Below are 18081 nucleotides of genomic sequence, written 5' to 3' on the forward strand. Positions count from 1 at the left end.
CTAGTCTTGGTGTTTCTGTGGCTAACCTCAAGATGCAGGAGCTGATTGTGCCTGGGTGATGGTGTTTCTTTTGAGTTTAGCTCATCCTCTGGAAAAATGCATCACATTTATTATATTCATGATGGAGAAAAGCAAAGTTTTTTAAACAGAGACATATGTGCAGAATGTCTTCTAACATTTCTCCAGCATTAAAATTAATCCCCAATTATGCTGGCATTTAAAAAACTTTTCTTATTTTGAAAAGAACCTTAATTTAATTAAGGTTCTCTTCAAAGATTAATAAGTTGAAAGAACAGTACAATGACCTCCCACATATCTTTCACCTAGATTCACCAATTATTGACATTTTGAAACATTTGCTTCTTATCCATCCATCCATCCATCCATCTATCCATCCAACTATCCATCCATCCATCCATCCATCCATCCATCCATCCATCCATCCAGTCACATAAACAAATATATTTGCTGAACCCTTCAAGAGTAAGTTGTAGAAACCACCTTTGCTCCTATATGCATCTGTAAAGACAGGCACATTTGCTTGCATAATCCTAGTACAACAATCAAAATCAGGAAATCAATATTTTCATCAATATAGAATACATATTCAAATTTTGTTAATTACCTCAAGAATGCCTTTAGCAACAATATATTTTCCTGTCCAGGATCCACTATAGGACCGGGTATTTCATTTGATTATTAATGTCTTTTTAGTCTCCTCTAGTCTGGAAAAATTCATCAACTTTTTTTACCTTTCATGAGATTGACATTTTTGAAGAGGCCAATTGTTTACATGATCTGCTGACATTTTTCAAAGCAGCTTTAAAAATAGCCAATTTGGGAATGCGTAGTGTTTCAAATCCATAGATGTGATTACAGGTGTTTTTAGATTGTGTCAGCCTGTGACTTGAATTTTGTAAAATCCTCTCATCCCTTTGCCTTCAGAGTACTCTGGCTAGCTGTGTACATATACAGCTCAATTAGAAGAAAATAAATGAATTCAGGGCTTTGAGGCATGCCCTCTTATAATTGGGGTCAGTCCTGTGGTGTCACAAAACTGCGGTGGGAATCAATGGTCTATTGTGAGACCCGGACCACAAGGATGTAACAGTTTGGCCAGATCAACTACCTCTACAAGTGATCTTAAGACAGCACACACCTGAACATAAAACCTATGGTAATATATAAATTGATATTTTAAACATTAAAATCAAGACATATTTGGTTATATACCTGCAGAATAAGATTGGTGATTATATACAGTTTGCGTGAACAATGATATATGGTAACCTACTTTTTATGTGATTTCCCTTTAGAACTAAAATCCCAGTTATAATGAAGCAAAAGGATATTACTTATTAAGAAAACCTTCCAATACGTAAAGCACAGAAGGGAAGTTACATTTATATATAGCAGTCTGGCTCCCTGAGCTCTGCCAATGAGCACGTTCCAATTGAACCAGTGCTCAGTTGTAATGTCATTGAAGAAGGATCTATGCAAAGGTTTTCCCCATAAGGATTTTGATTTTGGGGAACAAAACGGAAGACAAATGTGAAACCAAATTGGATAAGGAAGATGAAGAGCTTAATCTCTGGACTCCTACAAGTTAATAGACTGGGAAGTAAGAATTGCTGCCATTGAGGGGAACAGGTAAGTTACGTTTATTCTCTAAACCTCGAAGTGTGAAATGTCCTTATCTGTTCTATACATGTTGTGGTGAAATCTATATAATGTGATTGGAAAGAAAAAAGCTTCCACTCCTGTCTTTGATGTTGAGCTCCAAGGTATTTCCCATGTACTTTTTCAAGCATGGATGATGTTTGAACATTAAAATCTTTCCACCCCACCCCTCAGCCCATTGTATCCACTTTATTACATTACAATCATGTCTAATTTCAGGGAGTTTTCTGCTTCAGTTTAAAACTATGTTGATGACTCAAGACTCTGCATTTAGTGTTTCAGTACTTATTGCAGTCGCTGGTATGAATTTCAGGAAATGAATTGTCAAAGAAGCTGTCAGATTCAGAGAAATGGAAATCAGCATTCCTGATCAGAGAAAGGAAGGAATCTGATGCTCATAGCCACTTTTTAGGGAAAATTCATTTAGGAAACCACAGGAGGATGTTGTATAACGTAGATTTGTAATGTATACAAATATTTATGTAAATATATGTGTAATTTAACAATGCAGTCATTTGAAGGAAGTTATAGGTTGTATTTAGCACCATGTGTTATTATTTTAATCTTTTTTTTTCCGTTTTTTTGACTGTTGAGTTGGCTCTCTAATAGGAAGATAATATTGGTATTTTATTTAAATGAAAAATGGTGAAACCACTGACAACAGTTTACATTACATTTTTGAATGTGTAACACTCCTGGAGACAGCACACCCATGGAATTGCCTTTATGGTCACAGAAATGAATAATTCATTTGATTACTTCATCCCTGCCTTTCTCTTTTTTAATTGTAATGGAATTGTACAAAATGAAATATGCCTTCCTATACAGCGGGTTTAGTGCCGAATAATACAAGTTCTCTTTAAAATATTTTTGTTTTGTCTCCTTAAATGGAGGGATAAGGACAAGGGACAAACAGAAATTGCTTTTTTTCTTGAGAGGTAGTGAGATGAGACTAGACACTTGAAGGGCTTCAGATATTTTGCTGAGACAATATAAGTAATAGAAACTCCACAGCTTGCTTTGATTTCCCGTTAAATGTTCTTCTTGTTTTATATTTGAAAGCCACTCTTCTTTCTGTTATAGCAGCAGCATATAACTCAGGATAAGCTTTTCCATTAAGTTTGAAAACTGAAGCTTTAGGTGGGCGTTCATGCAATAACTCCCCAAAAGACTGCTTCCTCTCCTGGAGAAGTTGGTGAGACTTGAATTAAGAGTAGAAACAATAGCTGGAAATAGAGAAAGATTTAAATGATGTTTTCAAGCCATTTTAGCTTGGCACTCATTATAGTGAGTTAAAATGCTTTCTTCCTTGCTAGTTGTCTTTCTTCTTTCCTTATAAACCTGCCCTCTCTTCCCTACCTACTCCATGGTATATTGACAATATGAATGAAAGCAGGTGCACACAGCCACCCCCTGGTGAAAGAGATGGGCTTCTTTGGGATTACAAGGACACTGCTGACACTGAAGCTCAGTGTAGAACAATAATGAAAAATGTGATTACAGATTCCACCTGAAGAACTTTTATCCTATAGACCAGGGGTCAGCCAACTATAACCTGTTGGTCAAATCCAGCCCTCCATTTGTTTTTGTGAGTAAAGGTTTATTGGAACACTGCCATGCTAATTAGTTTACAAATTGTTGGTGTTTGCTTTCATGGATCATATAAGGCCAAGCTGAATGGCTGTGATAGAGACCATATGGCCCCAAAGCCTAAAATATTTATTATCTGGCCCCTTTCACTAATAATTTGCTGACCACTTTGGCTAAGGGCCACAGTGTCGATTCTCAAAGTGTGGTCCCAGAACTGCATAATCACATTGCTTGTCAGTAATGCAGATTCTCAGGCCCCATCCCAGACCTTAAGGATAAAAGACCTGGGAGGTGGGGCCCAGCAATCTGTTTGAGCAAGGTAGTGCTGTTGCAAGGTGAAGTTGGAAAACACTCCCGGGGTCATGGCGGCCACGCCAGGCGTGGCTGATGGGTTGTAGGTGTGCCAAGGACATTGCTCTACAGGCCAGCACTGGTTCCTTGGCAGGACCATAAGGAATCATGATCCAGCAGGGCATAATTCGAGTTGTATTTTAAAAGTTCCTTCTGGCAAAGCAATGATGATTTTCATGCAGAGTGAATTTTCTGTCCATCTCAGAGATTATTTTTAATTCCTCAAATGAACATTTTAATAGCACTCCATAGTTTACAGAGTTTGTCAGGGTGATCTCAAAAGAGAGCTTGAAAATGTTACTTTAAGATGGACAAACACCACCCCAATGCAAAATTTTAAAAATATGGACAATTGCATGTGTGAGGATGGTATATGTGGGAAGTGTATTTTCTGCATGATTTTTTTTGTAAACCTACAAGTTCCTTAATTAAAAAAAAAAGGGTCACAATACTTTTGATTGTAAGGCGGGTGTTTATGTGTGTGTGTGTGTGTATTTAATACCTCTTTCTTCAAGTAAGATGAATATCTGTAAAGTGGATTCAGTAGAGGGATATAGAAATGTATTTTTAAACATCCTTACTGCAGCCCCATTGTACCAAGCTTTAAGCAAATATTGTATATAAAAATCTAGACTAGATAAATTAGCCCAGATGACTATTTGGTGAATATCTTGGAACACCAAATACTTGGGCTTGTAATTTTCTCGTTCATACATAAATAAGACTTCACTGACAATTCATTGCAAGTATGTTTTAAGAACAGTGCTGTTATTTTCAGCAAGGCATGTCTGTAAGATAGCTCATTCATAACTGGCAAGTGCATACTTAATATAAACTAGCAATAAATAAATGGATAAAAATGTTGACTCTTCAGTGGCACAAGGGCCTAAACAAAGCACTGGCTTGGGGCTACAGGCCCTCTAGCCTGATGACACACTGGGTCTTCAGATTCCTCTCTGCAAATCTCTTTCCTGAAGCTTAGGTCCATTCTAGGATCTCCAGAATTATTTTAGGAGAAGCCCAGAGTCAAATCAGGAGGCTTGAGTATCCCTTGAAAATCTTTATCACTTTTGGGGATTTCTGCAGCCTTCAGAGTCTTATCCAATGGGTCACTACTCTTTGAATTTGGCCTGAAACAATGTTTTGGCTGGCATGCTCCACTAACCCCATCCTTACCCGCCAAATACACACACACACACACACACACACACTCACACACACACACACACACACACACATCAGCATTCAGTATTTGAAGAAATTATAGGCCACTGGTTAGGGAAGGCCCAAAGCCTGTGAGGATGCAAGATGGTGCTATAGGCCCTCCACAGGTTAAACTGGTCAGGCCCACTTAGAAGGGTTGCAAGGCTAAGTCAAGGTTAACAAATGGGATGGAGATTCCACTCAAATCCCAGCCTGAAAGGTGCTCTCCCCAGCCCCATCCCACCATCCTTAGGGGTTTTTGGTGCATGCCCCACCCCAAGCTCCTATGTTATTGCTCCTTGGGCCTAGGGGTGCATTCACTGCCAAAGAGGTCTATCTTAGAGAGGACAGATGCAGGAAGAGGCCTACCCTGGCCCTATGCAGGTATTTCTAGACTCCCAGTCCCCAGCTGTGGCCTACAAGAGGGGATGAGTGCTCAGAGTGGGCCTGTCCTCTTGGCCTACAGATGACTTGCTCCATGGGGAGCCCTACAATTGGGGGAGGACTATTGCCATTTGGAGCTGGATAATTCTTTTGGTGGAGGTGGAAATAGGCATTATAGGAGGTTCAACAACATTCCCGGCCTTTACCCACTAGATACCAGTAGCAGGGCCCAAGTTGAGGTAAACAAAACCATCTCCAGACAATGTCTGGCAGACATGGCCAAAAATCCCCTGAGGAGCAAAACCGTCCTGGTTGAGAACCACTGTTTCACACTAAACACCACTTAGTCCCAGCATGTGTCAGGTTTATCTGATTGACTCAGATCTATGTCTACTTCACTGGACTTTTAAATCAAAAATGAAAGGCAAAGTGAGGCAATATTTTTCATGTATATCCTGTAGCATCATTGCACAAAATGGTAGTTCCTAGCCTTGTGAGAATTTGTTCACCATCACAATGGAAGGGAAAAGCCTGAAATCTCAGAGTTATCACATTTTCTCAGCCTGATGTTTGGGCAAATCCAACATTCAGGGGACTTCTATCTCAGAAGCGAACATTGCAGAAAAAACCATTGCCTCAGACACTGATTCTATCCAGTGCATACAGACTTTCATCTCCTTAACTCAGAAGAAAATTAATTTTGTGTGATAAATCCAAAGTTGCAAGCAGAATGCAAATGTTCAGACAAGAAATGCTCCCCGCTAAAATAGAGCAAGAAGAATGGATATTACATTCAATTCCACTCTCAACATGTGGCCAGCTCTTAGAGACTAAAATCCACTTGAAATCATGTTTCTTTAATGCCCCATATAAAATAAAATAAATTAAAAAGTAATTAATTAAAAATCACAAGGCACCCCCTTATCCCAAACAACCAAATTTATATTATTATGTTTTGCTTGTCCTTTCTTGATGTATTTTTCTTGCATTTAAGTGCATATTAAAGAAGAAATTTTGTTTCAATTAGGAAAATATGGGAAAACATATAAGGCAGCTGTGGGCAAATTACCCAACCCCTAAATTAATCCAGCCAGGCCCCTGCTTGATAAATAAAGTTTTTACTGGAACACAGCCAGTCCCATTCATTTACATAATTTCTATGGCTGCTTTCCTAATCCAGTGTCAGAACTGAATAGTTGCAACCTCCAAGACTGTATGATCCACAAAGCTGAAAATATTTATTATCTGATATTTCCGTAAAATGTTTGTGGACCCCTGGAGATATGGGAGATAACAGAAAATTTGAAGGAGGGTGTTGCATTTCTCAATGGACCCTTCTGGATTCTTGATGTCCTAGAGGTTGTCACAGGGGACTCTTGGTTAAACATATTGTTCATTCTGATAACATCATCTGGCATCCAATTATACGTCCTTAAATGATGTTTTGAAAAACATACCAAGCTTTGGAATGGATCTTGGAATAGTAATTTTCTTTCCGTCTTTTTCTGAAAAGTTTTCCTTATATTTGCCCATTGCTCATATTTTTTGCTTAGTTCTAAGAAATATTTTCAGAGGTGTTCTTTGGTCTGCTCAAGTGGAAGGATGGCAGGTTCTGCCTGAGGCTTGCCATTTGTCACTGAGATGATTACCTTGTTAGTCCAGGAACTTCTATATTCTTGGTTTGTTCGGATTCGGAGAAAGTTAGTGAGAAAATTCCATTACAGTGTCTCTGTGCACTTGTGTTTGTCTCAAGTCATCTCTAATAGTTTGTGGATACTGTGTCTAAGAGGATGGAAGAACTGTAAAAAAAAACAAAAACAAAGTGAGGAATGAAGAACTGCAAAAAACTTAGGAATTTAAAAAACGTCAGAGCCCTGGTCTGCTTTATAATATGTATTATACAATGCTTAGATATCACAATCATACAGTTAATATCATATATAGTACATAGGAACATGTATTATACTAATATGTCTTATAATAGGCCATATAATATTAAGTAGCCCTACTATTCATGTATGCGTGTGGGTCTGTGTACATTCTATGAGCGTGTGGATATGTAGGGTACATGTATGCTATGGTAGGAAAAGCAATAATCTACAAACAAAATTGAGGGTGAGACCTTGAAATAAGAAACTTGTCAAGGTCAGAAGGTGCTTTCTTGATGTAACGATCCGAATTTGCTGATACCAATTCTGCTCTCTTTGTGCAACCTAGAAAATATTGATGGTATAAAATCAAGCTGTTACTACTCTTTCTGCTTTAACTTTTAGAAATGTATTACTTCCTTTCCTTTTGCAGTTTATTTGTCACTGGATTTTCTCCTTGACTAATTCTTCAAACTATTTTTCATTGATCCCAACCCAACAATTCCCATTTTTTCCCCCAAGGGACAAAGCTCAGGGACAAAGCTAGCCTTCCATGATGAATCCCCCTGTTGCAGATGGCAGTCTTTGGGCCTGCGGCAAACTCAATGATCTTTGGTCCTTATTCCTTCTTTCCATCTGTTGGCTGTTCCTTGGTAAATCATGGAAAGCCAATCCTGGGTCATGAGGAGGGCAGACAGCGTGCTAAGAGCAACCGCTCCAGCCCAAATCCACCCCTGGTGATGGAAATGAGTTATTCAAACAAAAGCTGAATGCTGTCATTTTGTTTCTGATCTTGCTTTTTTAGAGGAAGCAGCCCCCTGGCTCTCCAGCACAGTTTCTTTGCTTTCCGGTGTGTGTGCACCGCCCCCCATGCCCAGGCTGGGAGCTGCCTGTGAGGAAGACCTATGGCTTGTCTTCAGATTCCCTGGAGGATTCTCTGCACAGAGGCAAATCGAAAACCATCATAAACATTTACCTCTAAACACTTTTATCAAAAAGAGAGCCTAAGTAAACAGTGGCTTCTGTTTCCTAGCCACTTTGCCTGACCTGGTCTCTATTACCAGAACGTTTAAAAGAAGTGATAGAATTTCATAGCAGGAGAGGAAATGTAGGCCAGGCAGTGCAGTCATCTGCATCTACTGCTGAGAAGCATGAGACACAAAGAGAAAAGAAGAAATACACGTTTATATGGCACCAAATGGACTCTGGATCGGGGCTTTGCAAATCTCTCGTCTAATCTGCACGGTAACCTCTGGCATAATCATTATCCGCAATGAGAAGGAGCAGAATAAGGAGAAATCACAGCATGGCAAATTCCAGGCAGCAGGCTGCAGCTCCCAGGGCCTGAGAGAAGCTGCTTCCACCGAACCCCAAAGCCTTGCCCATTCCCTGATACCCGCCCAGGCAGCTCCTAAATGCTGGTGTCCCACCTTGTATCTAATTCACCATTTATAATAAGAACAAGATAAACATGTGACAAGAGACCACAAGGAAAACATCAGTGTCATCCAGAATTGAGAATCTTCTAAACAGCAAATGCCCCATTTCTTCAGCAAATAAATGGCATTTAAAAAGAAATGGAGGGGAGACTTAAATTAAAAAAAAAAAATGACTTAAGAAATGCATTAACCAAATGCAACCTGTGGACCTTGATTGGATCCTGATTCATGGACCAACTGTGAAAGGAAAAAAAATTGAAAAAACTGGACATGAAACGGGTATTAGATGATGTTAAAGAGCATTGTGAATTCCTTTTGGTGTGCAAGTAATATTTTGGTTATGTTAAAAAAAATCCTTTCGTATTTTTAAAGGTACAAACTTAAATAATTATGACTGAACAAGTCCCGGATTTACTTTAAAATACCCCAGATGCATTCATATACTATTTGTGCAATTGAAAGTTATGTTTGTTTTTTTAAAAAGCCGTAATACCCACAGCCATTACATCGCTCTGGCTTTAAGGTCTGATATAAGTTCCACTCTGGACTGTGAGGCAGCATTGAAAGCCCTCCATATCACATTTTATATGACTCCTGTGGTGACAAAAACCTAATTTCTATAAAGTGAAAATAAGTGTGCAAACTGATAAACCTAGGTGTGATTGAAACACTCCACCCCCCACTGCGAAGAGACCACCGTGGAGGACCCAGGATGGTCTAGGCTTGCTGCAAACCCTTTGAAGGCCATCCGAGGCTTGTGCTATTTCTTCAAAGCAACGCAGAGGGGCCTCTGGTCTCCAGCCCTCTTTGTTCGAAGCTTGGAAATAAGCAAAACCTAGGGGTGAAATCAGAGCTGTTCTCAAGGATTTTGGAAAGGCCTTGCTTGGCTGAGCTGAGGAATATGAAAATTCATGGCTTCCTTAGCCAAATGATGTTTCTGGGCCCTAAAAAACCTCCTCTTTCTCATATTCCCTTCTGAGGAGTCAAAGGAGAAAGAAAGAGAAATGGCTCACCTGCTGCTGCCCTCTGCCCACAGAAGTCCTTTCAAGCTGGCCAAAGCTCCTTGTTAAAAGTTAGAGAGGCAGGAATTGGGGGCAGGAGATAGGGGAGGGCAGGTGAGACTAGAACCTTCTCTGCTAGGGAGTGAAAGGGGATCTGTCATGTATGCACCCAACACAGCTTCTTTTAGGAGCTTCTTCTCAGAGCTTCTCAAGTCAGAGCGTGCACACACATGTTTTGTGGCTCCTGCTGAATTGCAGATTCGGATTCTGCGGGTCTGGGATTGGGGCTGAGATTCTGCTTTTCTAACAAGTCCCCAGAAGCCGAGGTGGCTGGTCCATAGAACTCAATCTGAGGAGCAGGGTGGTACGGTCCCTTTTCAAGGTGGGGCACAGTTTTCACTTATTGGTTGCTTTCTAGAATCAGGTCTACATTGTACGTCATTTGTGAAGACGAACCTGTTAGCCCATGTGTGTGCCATCTGAGGATGAGGTGAAATGGTGACCACTGAAAGCCAAATAAATAATAAACTCTCGGAAAGGGTCGGAGGAGGAAATAGGGAATAGGGGCCGGGACTCGGAATCCCAAACCCTGGCCTTTTTTTTTTCTGGATATTTTCCCCAATCAAGCCTTACAAAAGTCCTCTGAGGTGAGAAATGTGGGAAATTCTATAGGAAAAATGACTCAGTTTCTTAAACAATAAATGCCATAATTTTAAAAACACTGTACCTTCTTCTGTTTCATGTTAGCTTAGGGGGCTTGTCTACCCTTAGTTTAAATACCAATACAATTTTTAAATAATAATGTTAAATGCATATAAAAATAAAAATACAATAAAACTGAACTTTTACATTTAAGAATACGTTGCTCAGTTCTATGACTCTGAAGAATTATGACCCCCTAGTAAAGCAGTAAAGTGAAAAAATTGCCATAAAAAAGGGAGGAAAGGAAGGAACAGTTAAAGATTAAAACAGATTTAAAAGGCACATCAAGCAGATATGCCAGGATCTTGTTTGGAATCTGATAGGATCCCGCCCCTCCAAAACAAAGAAAAAAAATCAACAGGCATTTTTAAGGCATTTGGTAAAAATGGGCCACAGACTGCAAATTAGATATTAAGGAGTTGCTAATTTTGTTAGATGTGCCATTGAAATCAAATTACAAAACAGGGTTCTTATTAGTCAGAGACCAATTGGTGACATTTTACGGTTTCAAGCAAAAAAAAAAGGGGAGGGAGGGCAGGCGATAGAAGAAATAAGAGTGGTAAGATATTGATAAATATTTTTTAACTTTTTTATTTTGAAATAAGTTTAGATGTTGCAAAGATAGCACAGAAATACTGAATAAATATTGCCTAGCTTTCTCTAAGCTTAAAATATCCTACATAATCATGGTATAATGATCAAAAACAGAAAATTTCCAAAAAACGAAATAAGTATTGATAGAGATTTTTTTTTCTGATTTTACCTTTTTTTCCCCCAATAATGTCCTTCTTTGAACTTAAGATCCAACCTAGAACCCATATTACATTTGGTTGTCATTGTCCCCAGAATCTCCTCTGGCCTATGACAGTCCCTCAGTCTTTTACGACCTTGATTTTGAAGGGTACTGAGCCGTTATTTTGTAGAATGTCTCTTAATTTGGGTTTGCCTGAAGCTTTCTCATTATTAGATTGAGATTATGCTGATAACCATTGATGCTAGGTGATGCCCACCTAGGGTTTTCATTATACCATCTTCTCTACTTTGGGGAATGTTTGAACATTTTCATAGTAGAAGTAAATTAAAAAAAATAAGGTAGGATAAGATTATGTAACTTCCTTAAATTGACTTAGTTGTTAAATGATCAGGGCTGGATAATCCCTGGGTAATCCAGATTAATAGACTAAAAATTCAGTAATCTTTACATCACAAAAAACAGCAATGAGGTTATGGAAAATAAATGATGTTCAGTTGTTAGGGTAACTTGCTGGGCAAACCCTGCAGAAAGTGTTTGTTGTTGTTTTACTGCTATGAACACAATTGATCAAACTCCAATAATGGATACATATCAATAATGGATATATTAGGTCACGGTTGAATTCTGTTAGGTATAAGACAGTGTATATGAGAGACTAAACCTCATTCAAGCTAGCTAAAATAACCATTGAGTATATGGTGGAGGGTTGGTTCATGGAATCTGAAGGCAGGAGAACAGCAAACTTCTCATGGGACAACAGTTAGGTAAAAGAAACTGTAGTTATCTAACTTTTTTCTCTGTCTGTCATCTTTGGAAACACATTAAGCTGATATCTGATTTCCTGCTTCTTTCTGTGGTTCTATTCTCTTCTTTCTATAATCTCTTCTCTCTGTAATTATTCTTCATCACACATGGACCTAAAATAGCCAGCGGCTGGTTTGTCTCATGTCTACATGCCCTCAGATACAAGGATGCTATCAAGTAATTCTTAATTTCCAGGCATCTTCATTCAAAATCCTGAGTCATATAATCCATTTCCCTCCTATTGTGGTTAGATGATCATGCTAGTCCAATGAGTTATGGCTACTGAGGGATGGGGATTATTTGGTACCATAGTAACAGAAGCCCACCTCTTCATCTGTGCTAGCAACTGGGGAGGGAAGGGTCAGGCTAAGCTCAAGAGAAACAGGCAAACTAATCTCAGTTCCATAGTAATAAGCATTAATGAATTTTGTCCTTATTTTCTTGACTCTAAACCCTCTGAAGAGGTTATAACTTATGACTCCTTGTTTTCATTATTCCAGAGATAGAAAAAAAATCTACTGTTATGAGTTGCTTGAGAGTCCCAAGATATTACACTAAGGAACAGGCATGGTGCTAAGTTCTCTGGGTAAGTCTGCACTATGTTGCCCTCAAGGAGATCAGAACCTACGAGAAGAGACAGATGTATAAATTAAAATGGTCGATGCACCATGACTGGTGCTGCAATGGAAGTATATACAAGGTTCACAGGTGCAACATAGAAATGTTTAGCCATATCTGGGGACAGAAGGACAAGAAAGTCTTCAGACAGAAGGATACATCTGGACTGGAATTTGAAGGCCGAGGTTGGAGGTCAGGAGAAACACTCTTCTAACATGCTCTTCTTGTAGGATGGACCCTCAGTCCACCATCTTGAATCTGTACATGGAGCCAAGAGGTAATGCTCCCTTTCTTGAGCAGCAGACTCAGTCATTCATTCCTCTATTGTTTTCTGTTGCCTTAGGTGTTGAAAATTAAGTTGTGGACATTTATAGGTGCCCTGCTTTTCCTGATTGCTGTGAGGTATTTGATAGCCACTCTCCTTGATTAAGCCTTTTCTTTGGCCTCTAACAAATACTTAGTTTGTTTACCATGAGTTTCCCTTGGATGAGGTTGATGCGTTGTCTGTTTAGAACCTTCTTTGACTATGTTTTCTGAGCAATCCCCACATTGCAATGGAGAGACTAGCATTGGTGATGCCACCTTTCTGGTTTACACTGTAAAATTTAAATGTGTAGTGTAAGAAGTGCTTCTTTCATAATGAGGTAGTTTCAGTAAGTATCCTGATTTTAGAAAAGCAGATACAGGAAGAAAGCTGGTTATGGAAAAATGAAATGAACATATCTGAGCCCATGAATTCTAAAAACCAGAAGAGTTTATATGAATCTTTCCTCATGTGTAAAAGCATTTATTTAAATCACTAGGTTGTTGAATTTCAGGGTTGGGGATGGATTTGGTTACTTACCAGGAGTGTTTGGGGGAAAAAATGCATGTACATATACATCTACCACCCTTGTCAACCTCTGTATAATCAGAAGCCCCATGTTTAGAGTAGCAATATGGGTGAAACACAGCTGGTTTTATTATAGAACAATGTAATAGTCATAAACTTTCCCTGTAATATGCGAAAAGGATGCCAGAAAAGTGCCCCCCAAAATTAAGTCAAAATTTAAAACGTGCATGTTGATTTAATTTCCTTGGATCTATTGTCCATCTGGAACATACAATAAAAGGAAACCCATTAGAAGGGAACTTCAAAACATTCAAACACTGTAACTTGGCTTTGAAAAGCTAAAAAGCAGAGGATAGCAGAACTAGTTTCTACTTGGATTGGAGTTTGTTTATTCTGCTTGTTTGAAATCAGAGCCAACAGCCCTAATGGTTATAACTGGCTCCAAGTGTTGCTTTGTTTCTGTACATTTGGGCTGGCCCAGTTTCTGTAAATGAGCCTTTGCAAACAGCACAAGACTTTCTTCTCTAGTTTTAAGGGCCTTCAACATTTCTGGGGAATCATCCCTGTGATCACTGTCTCTGGGTCAGAGGAAGAAAAGTACTACTTAACTTACAACCAATTACAGAGTCACTGCCATGTGAAGATAGGATGGTCATTGCGTGATGGAATGTGGAAGAGTCTGGAGTGTGAGGGCGGGGAGAAATAAAGACTGAAAGAGTGGCTTTTACTCTCACAAAAGCCTGTGCTCCACCAGGTGGGACAGGTGCAAACCCAAATAATGCACAGGTCTTAGCCAAGGGAAAGGCAGATAGAAGGGAAAGATGGGCAGAGTTTGGCAATATTTCAAATAGGGACGTTAGTGCCAGGAATAGTGAAACTTTTACCCTTCATCCAAGAGACATAGTTGAGCATAGGGAACCTCCCCCAATCTTAGTACAGATCATGACAGCTGCAAATTCCATCCCTTCAGTGTAATCAGTGATGGGGGACCATGATAAGACTTTGGCTTTCACCATGGAAGAATGAGTGAGCATGCTCAAGGTATCTCAGGCAGGAACTGTTAGAGTTGGAATTAAAAATCCAGATCTGGTTGACTTTAAAACCCATAGCACCAATCTTAGCACAGATACAAATCAGCAAGGCATTTACCCTCTGACCTCCAGATTCTCTACTGGCATGATAGGAGACTTGTAGTCAGTAGTTTCCAAACTCTTCTGTTATTATTTTTAAAGCAATGGAACCCTTCTTTTAAATAAAATATGACTTAAGCCCAAGATAGAAAACAGATCAAAGTGAAACTGTTTGGGTTGAAACCTGGGAGGGAGCCAGTGCCCTGACCGCCCACTCCCCCTGGAGTTGCTCTGTGCTGGATTGCTTTATTGTTCAGCAAATACTCACTTTTCTCTACCCCCTCCAGGGGAGAGTACTTAACTGCTCCGGTGGTGTTGGGCTTGGCCATTTGGTGACTTGCTTCTGCCAATGGAATGGAAGCAGACATGAGGGTCTTCACATTAAAAAGGAGCTGGCTTAATAAAGGTGGCTTGGGCCCTGGCATTCCTAGCCTCTGTTGTGAGAAAAGTATGCCCCAGGGAGTCAGTGTCCCCTCAGCCTGGAACAAAGGCCATGCAAAACACAGGTGTATTTTTTCACAGCCTCGAACAGAACTTCTACAGCCAAACTGAAAATATATGAATGATAAATAGATGATTGCTTTTGAACGACTGAAATTTGGGGGAATGCATGTTACATAGGCTTATCACAGCTAAGACTGACAAATGTAAGGTCCTAAAACATATTTTCAGGACCAGTATGGCTCAGAGCATAGATTTAATTTTTGGAGAAAAGCAAGAACCTAAAAAAACAAAAACAAAAAACAGCTACAATAAAAACACATTTATTCCACTGATAATGTCCATACCAGGTAACTGATAGTTTTTGCTGCTTAGATGCCTGGAGCAGCTGTTTCCCCGCCTAGTTCTCCCATGTCCCATGCACTCTGTGCACTTTCGCCTTAGCACTCAAACGAATTACTCTTTAAACAAGTCATACAGAGTAGGTTTCTGTTGCTAAGACATACGTATCCACTGCTCTGGTTACTACTGTATCTATATCTATGAATCTATATAATTTACAAAGAAGAGTGAATTTGGAGCTGAGGAAGGGTGATCATTTTTGCTCGTCTAGTTGGCAGTTTTACTTCAACAAAGCTTGAAGAGCTCAGTTCTGGAGCCTGATTGTGCCCTGCCTGTGTCTCCTTCCCACAGCCACGTACTTGCTCCTCACTGCTGTGACAGTTCGCTGGCAGTGACTCAGCTGCCCCTTCTCACTTCCCTTTGCTGTAACCTTCACCCCCTTCTCCCATAAGCTCTTCCTCAATATATCACAGGCTCCCGAATACAGGTCTCAGGTTCTGCTTTTAGAAAAACCAATCCAAAGGTCCTTCCCTTCCAAACCCTGATGCCTCCTTCCTCTCCGTTGGTCTCGCTCTCTGGCCACAGTAGTCTGAATGCGGGGAAAGTGCTGGGTTTACAGTGACAGCCTCAGGGCAAAGCTGAGAGTGGGCACCACATATCGCAGGCAGTGGAGGCCTGCGAGCCAAGGCAGCAAGCTCACCCTTCATCACCCAGATGGCAGGGTGGAGGCTCCTGCCACGAGAGGAAGGGTGCACTTTAGGAGAGGGAGCTAGGATCTGGGGAAGGGTGGCCATAACCCTAATTGGCAGTTTTGCTTCAGCTGAAGATGTTTTAGCCTTTAGTGGCTTTGGCACTTTGCCTTCCCAGGGGCATCTGTGATCCTGCCTCAGTGGCTTTAATTTTTTCAAATATATTCTGGAAATCAGTCCTTCTGGCATGTGAGCAGGTCAGAAAGGGACTTCCCTCTCATATCTTCTCTGCCATCTCCCAGAAACATGATTTAGGAAAGCCCCTTCCAGATGTGTGAGTCTGTTCTCTTTGGAGGATGTAGCTGGGAACTCAACCCAGCCTTGCTCTCTGAAACATACAGTCTATTGGCGAAAGGGATTTTAGTTTAAAAGGCAGAGAGAGATTTGTTTTAATTACAGTTGAAATAAGGGCTTCCACTGAGAAGGACCAGAGGGTGCGTTACCAGGGCTCAGCCTTTCTACATGGATCACAATCTACTCCTGAGCCCAGAACACACTCGGCATCCCCTGAACTCACACTTGTGACAGTCCACGCAGATTTTCCAATGTGGACCCAAGAAATGAGGACGTGGGAGCATGGTATTTTCTGTTTGACATTTTAAAATTGAATGCTGTGCTCGTGATTTTTACCGGTACATGATCTATCAAACTGCAGTGTCTTGTCCTTGGCCAAGTGTTCTGGGCCTGTGGATTCCTTTCCTCTTCTTTTCTGCCCTGTGAACTCTTATCCTTCAAGAATAAGGTCAAGCAGTGCTCATTCTGAGAGCCAACTCCGACTCTGCTAGGCGGACACACCACACTTCGCCACACATCGCTTGGAGATTTTCTTCTTTATGTGTCTTGAATCTACAAACACGCCACGAGGTTCTTTAGGGCAAGAACCAGCCCAGAGCATGCAGGGCTCAATAAAAAAATAATGATATCGTTAATATTTACTGACCATTTACTACAGGTTACATCCTGTTCTAAAAGTTTTACACAAACTCATTTAACCCTCCCCAAACTTGTATTATCCCATTTTGCAAATGATAAGTGAAGCACAGGGAGGTTAAGTAACTGGCCGGAGGTTACACAGCGAGAAAATAAATGGCTAAGGCGGATTTCAAAAGAGGCACTCTGGGCTTCCAAATTCAGCTCTTAATCTTATCAAAACTTCTTCATCTAGGCCCACAGACTCCCACAAGAAGTCTGTGGATAGGATTCAGGATCTCTTAAACAGTGATGGGAAAAACATTCCATCTTTTAGTAATTTTTGACTGAATCGTAGCATTTCCTTCAACAGTGAATGCAGCCAACAAGCCACAGAGTGTTCTCAGAAGCTGTCACAGACAATTCCTTATCTTATGACAATGGTGGTGGTCACTACATGAAATATTGTTTACATTCTTTGCCAATTCGTCGCTACAGTCTTTGCTTGACTCAGTACTTATAGGTTATTTACTATATTGATAAAGAAGTGCATACCATAAATTCATTTTAAAAATATTTTAACTGGATTTCAATATATTTATGTTCCTTTATGAGCCTGTCTTTCAAAAATAGTATGCATTTAAAATATTATTCTGAAGTATTGATACGTATTATGACATGGATAAAGCTAAAAAAAATTATGTTAAATGGAAGAATCCAGTCATGAAGGAGCCTGTATTGTTTGATTCCACTTATATGAAATGTCCAGAAGAGGCAAATCCACAGGGACAGGAGACGAGTGGTTACCAGGGGGCTGGGGAGTGGGGCTGGGGTGGGGAGTGACTTCTAATGGGTACAAGGTGTCTTTGGGGTGATAAAAACGTTCTAAAATTAGTTTATGGTGATGGTTGCACAATTCTGTAAATCTGTGAAAAACCACTGACTTGTACACTTCATACAGGGGAAGTTTCTGGTATGGAAATTATATCTCCATAAAAGTGCTAAAAACAAACCCACAAAATTATTCTGAAAAGGGGCTCACAAAACTCCTGCCTACGGCTGTGCTTGATAAATAAATACATGGAGAACTCCTGATTTAAATTAAAAAAAAAAAAAGAAAGAAAGAAAGAAAAAAGAAAGTAACAACTAGCTGCTGTGAGTTGAAGTGATTGAATTTATATCATGAAAAAGATCAACCTGGTAGAACTGACGGGATGAAGAATTCCCGAGGCCCTTTAAGAGGGCTGGAGTTATAGCCGGGTGTGGGGTGTTGGCCTGGAGTCT

The sequence above is a fragment of the Tamandua tetradactyla genome, chromosome 1 (assembly GCF_023851605.1).
Source record: "Tamandua tetradactyla isolate mTamTet1 chromosome 1, mTamTet1.pri, whole genome shotgun sequence".
Lineage (NCBI taxonomy): Eukaryota > Metazoa > Chordata > Mammalia > Pilosa > Myrmecophagidae > Tamandua > Tamandua tetradactyla.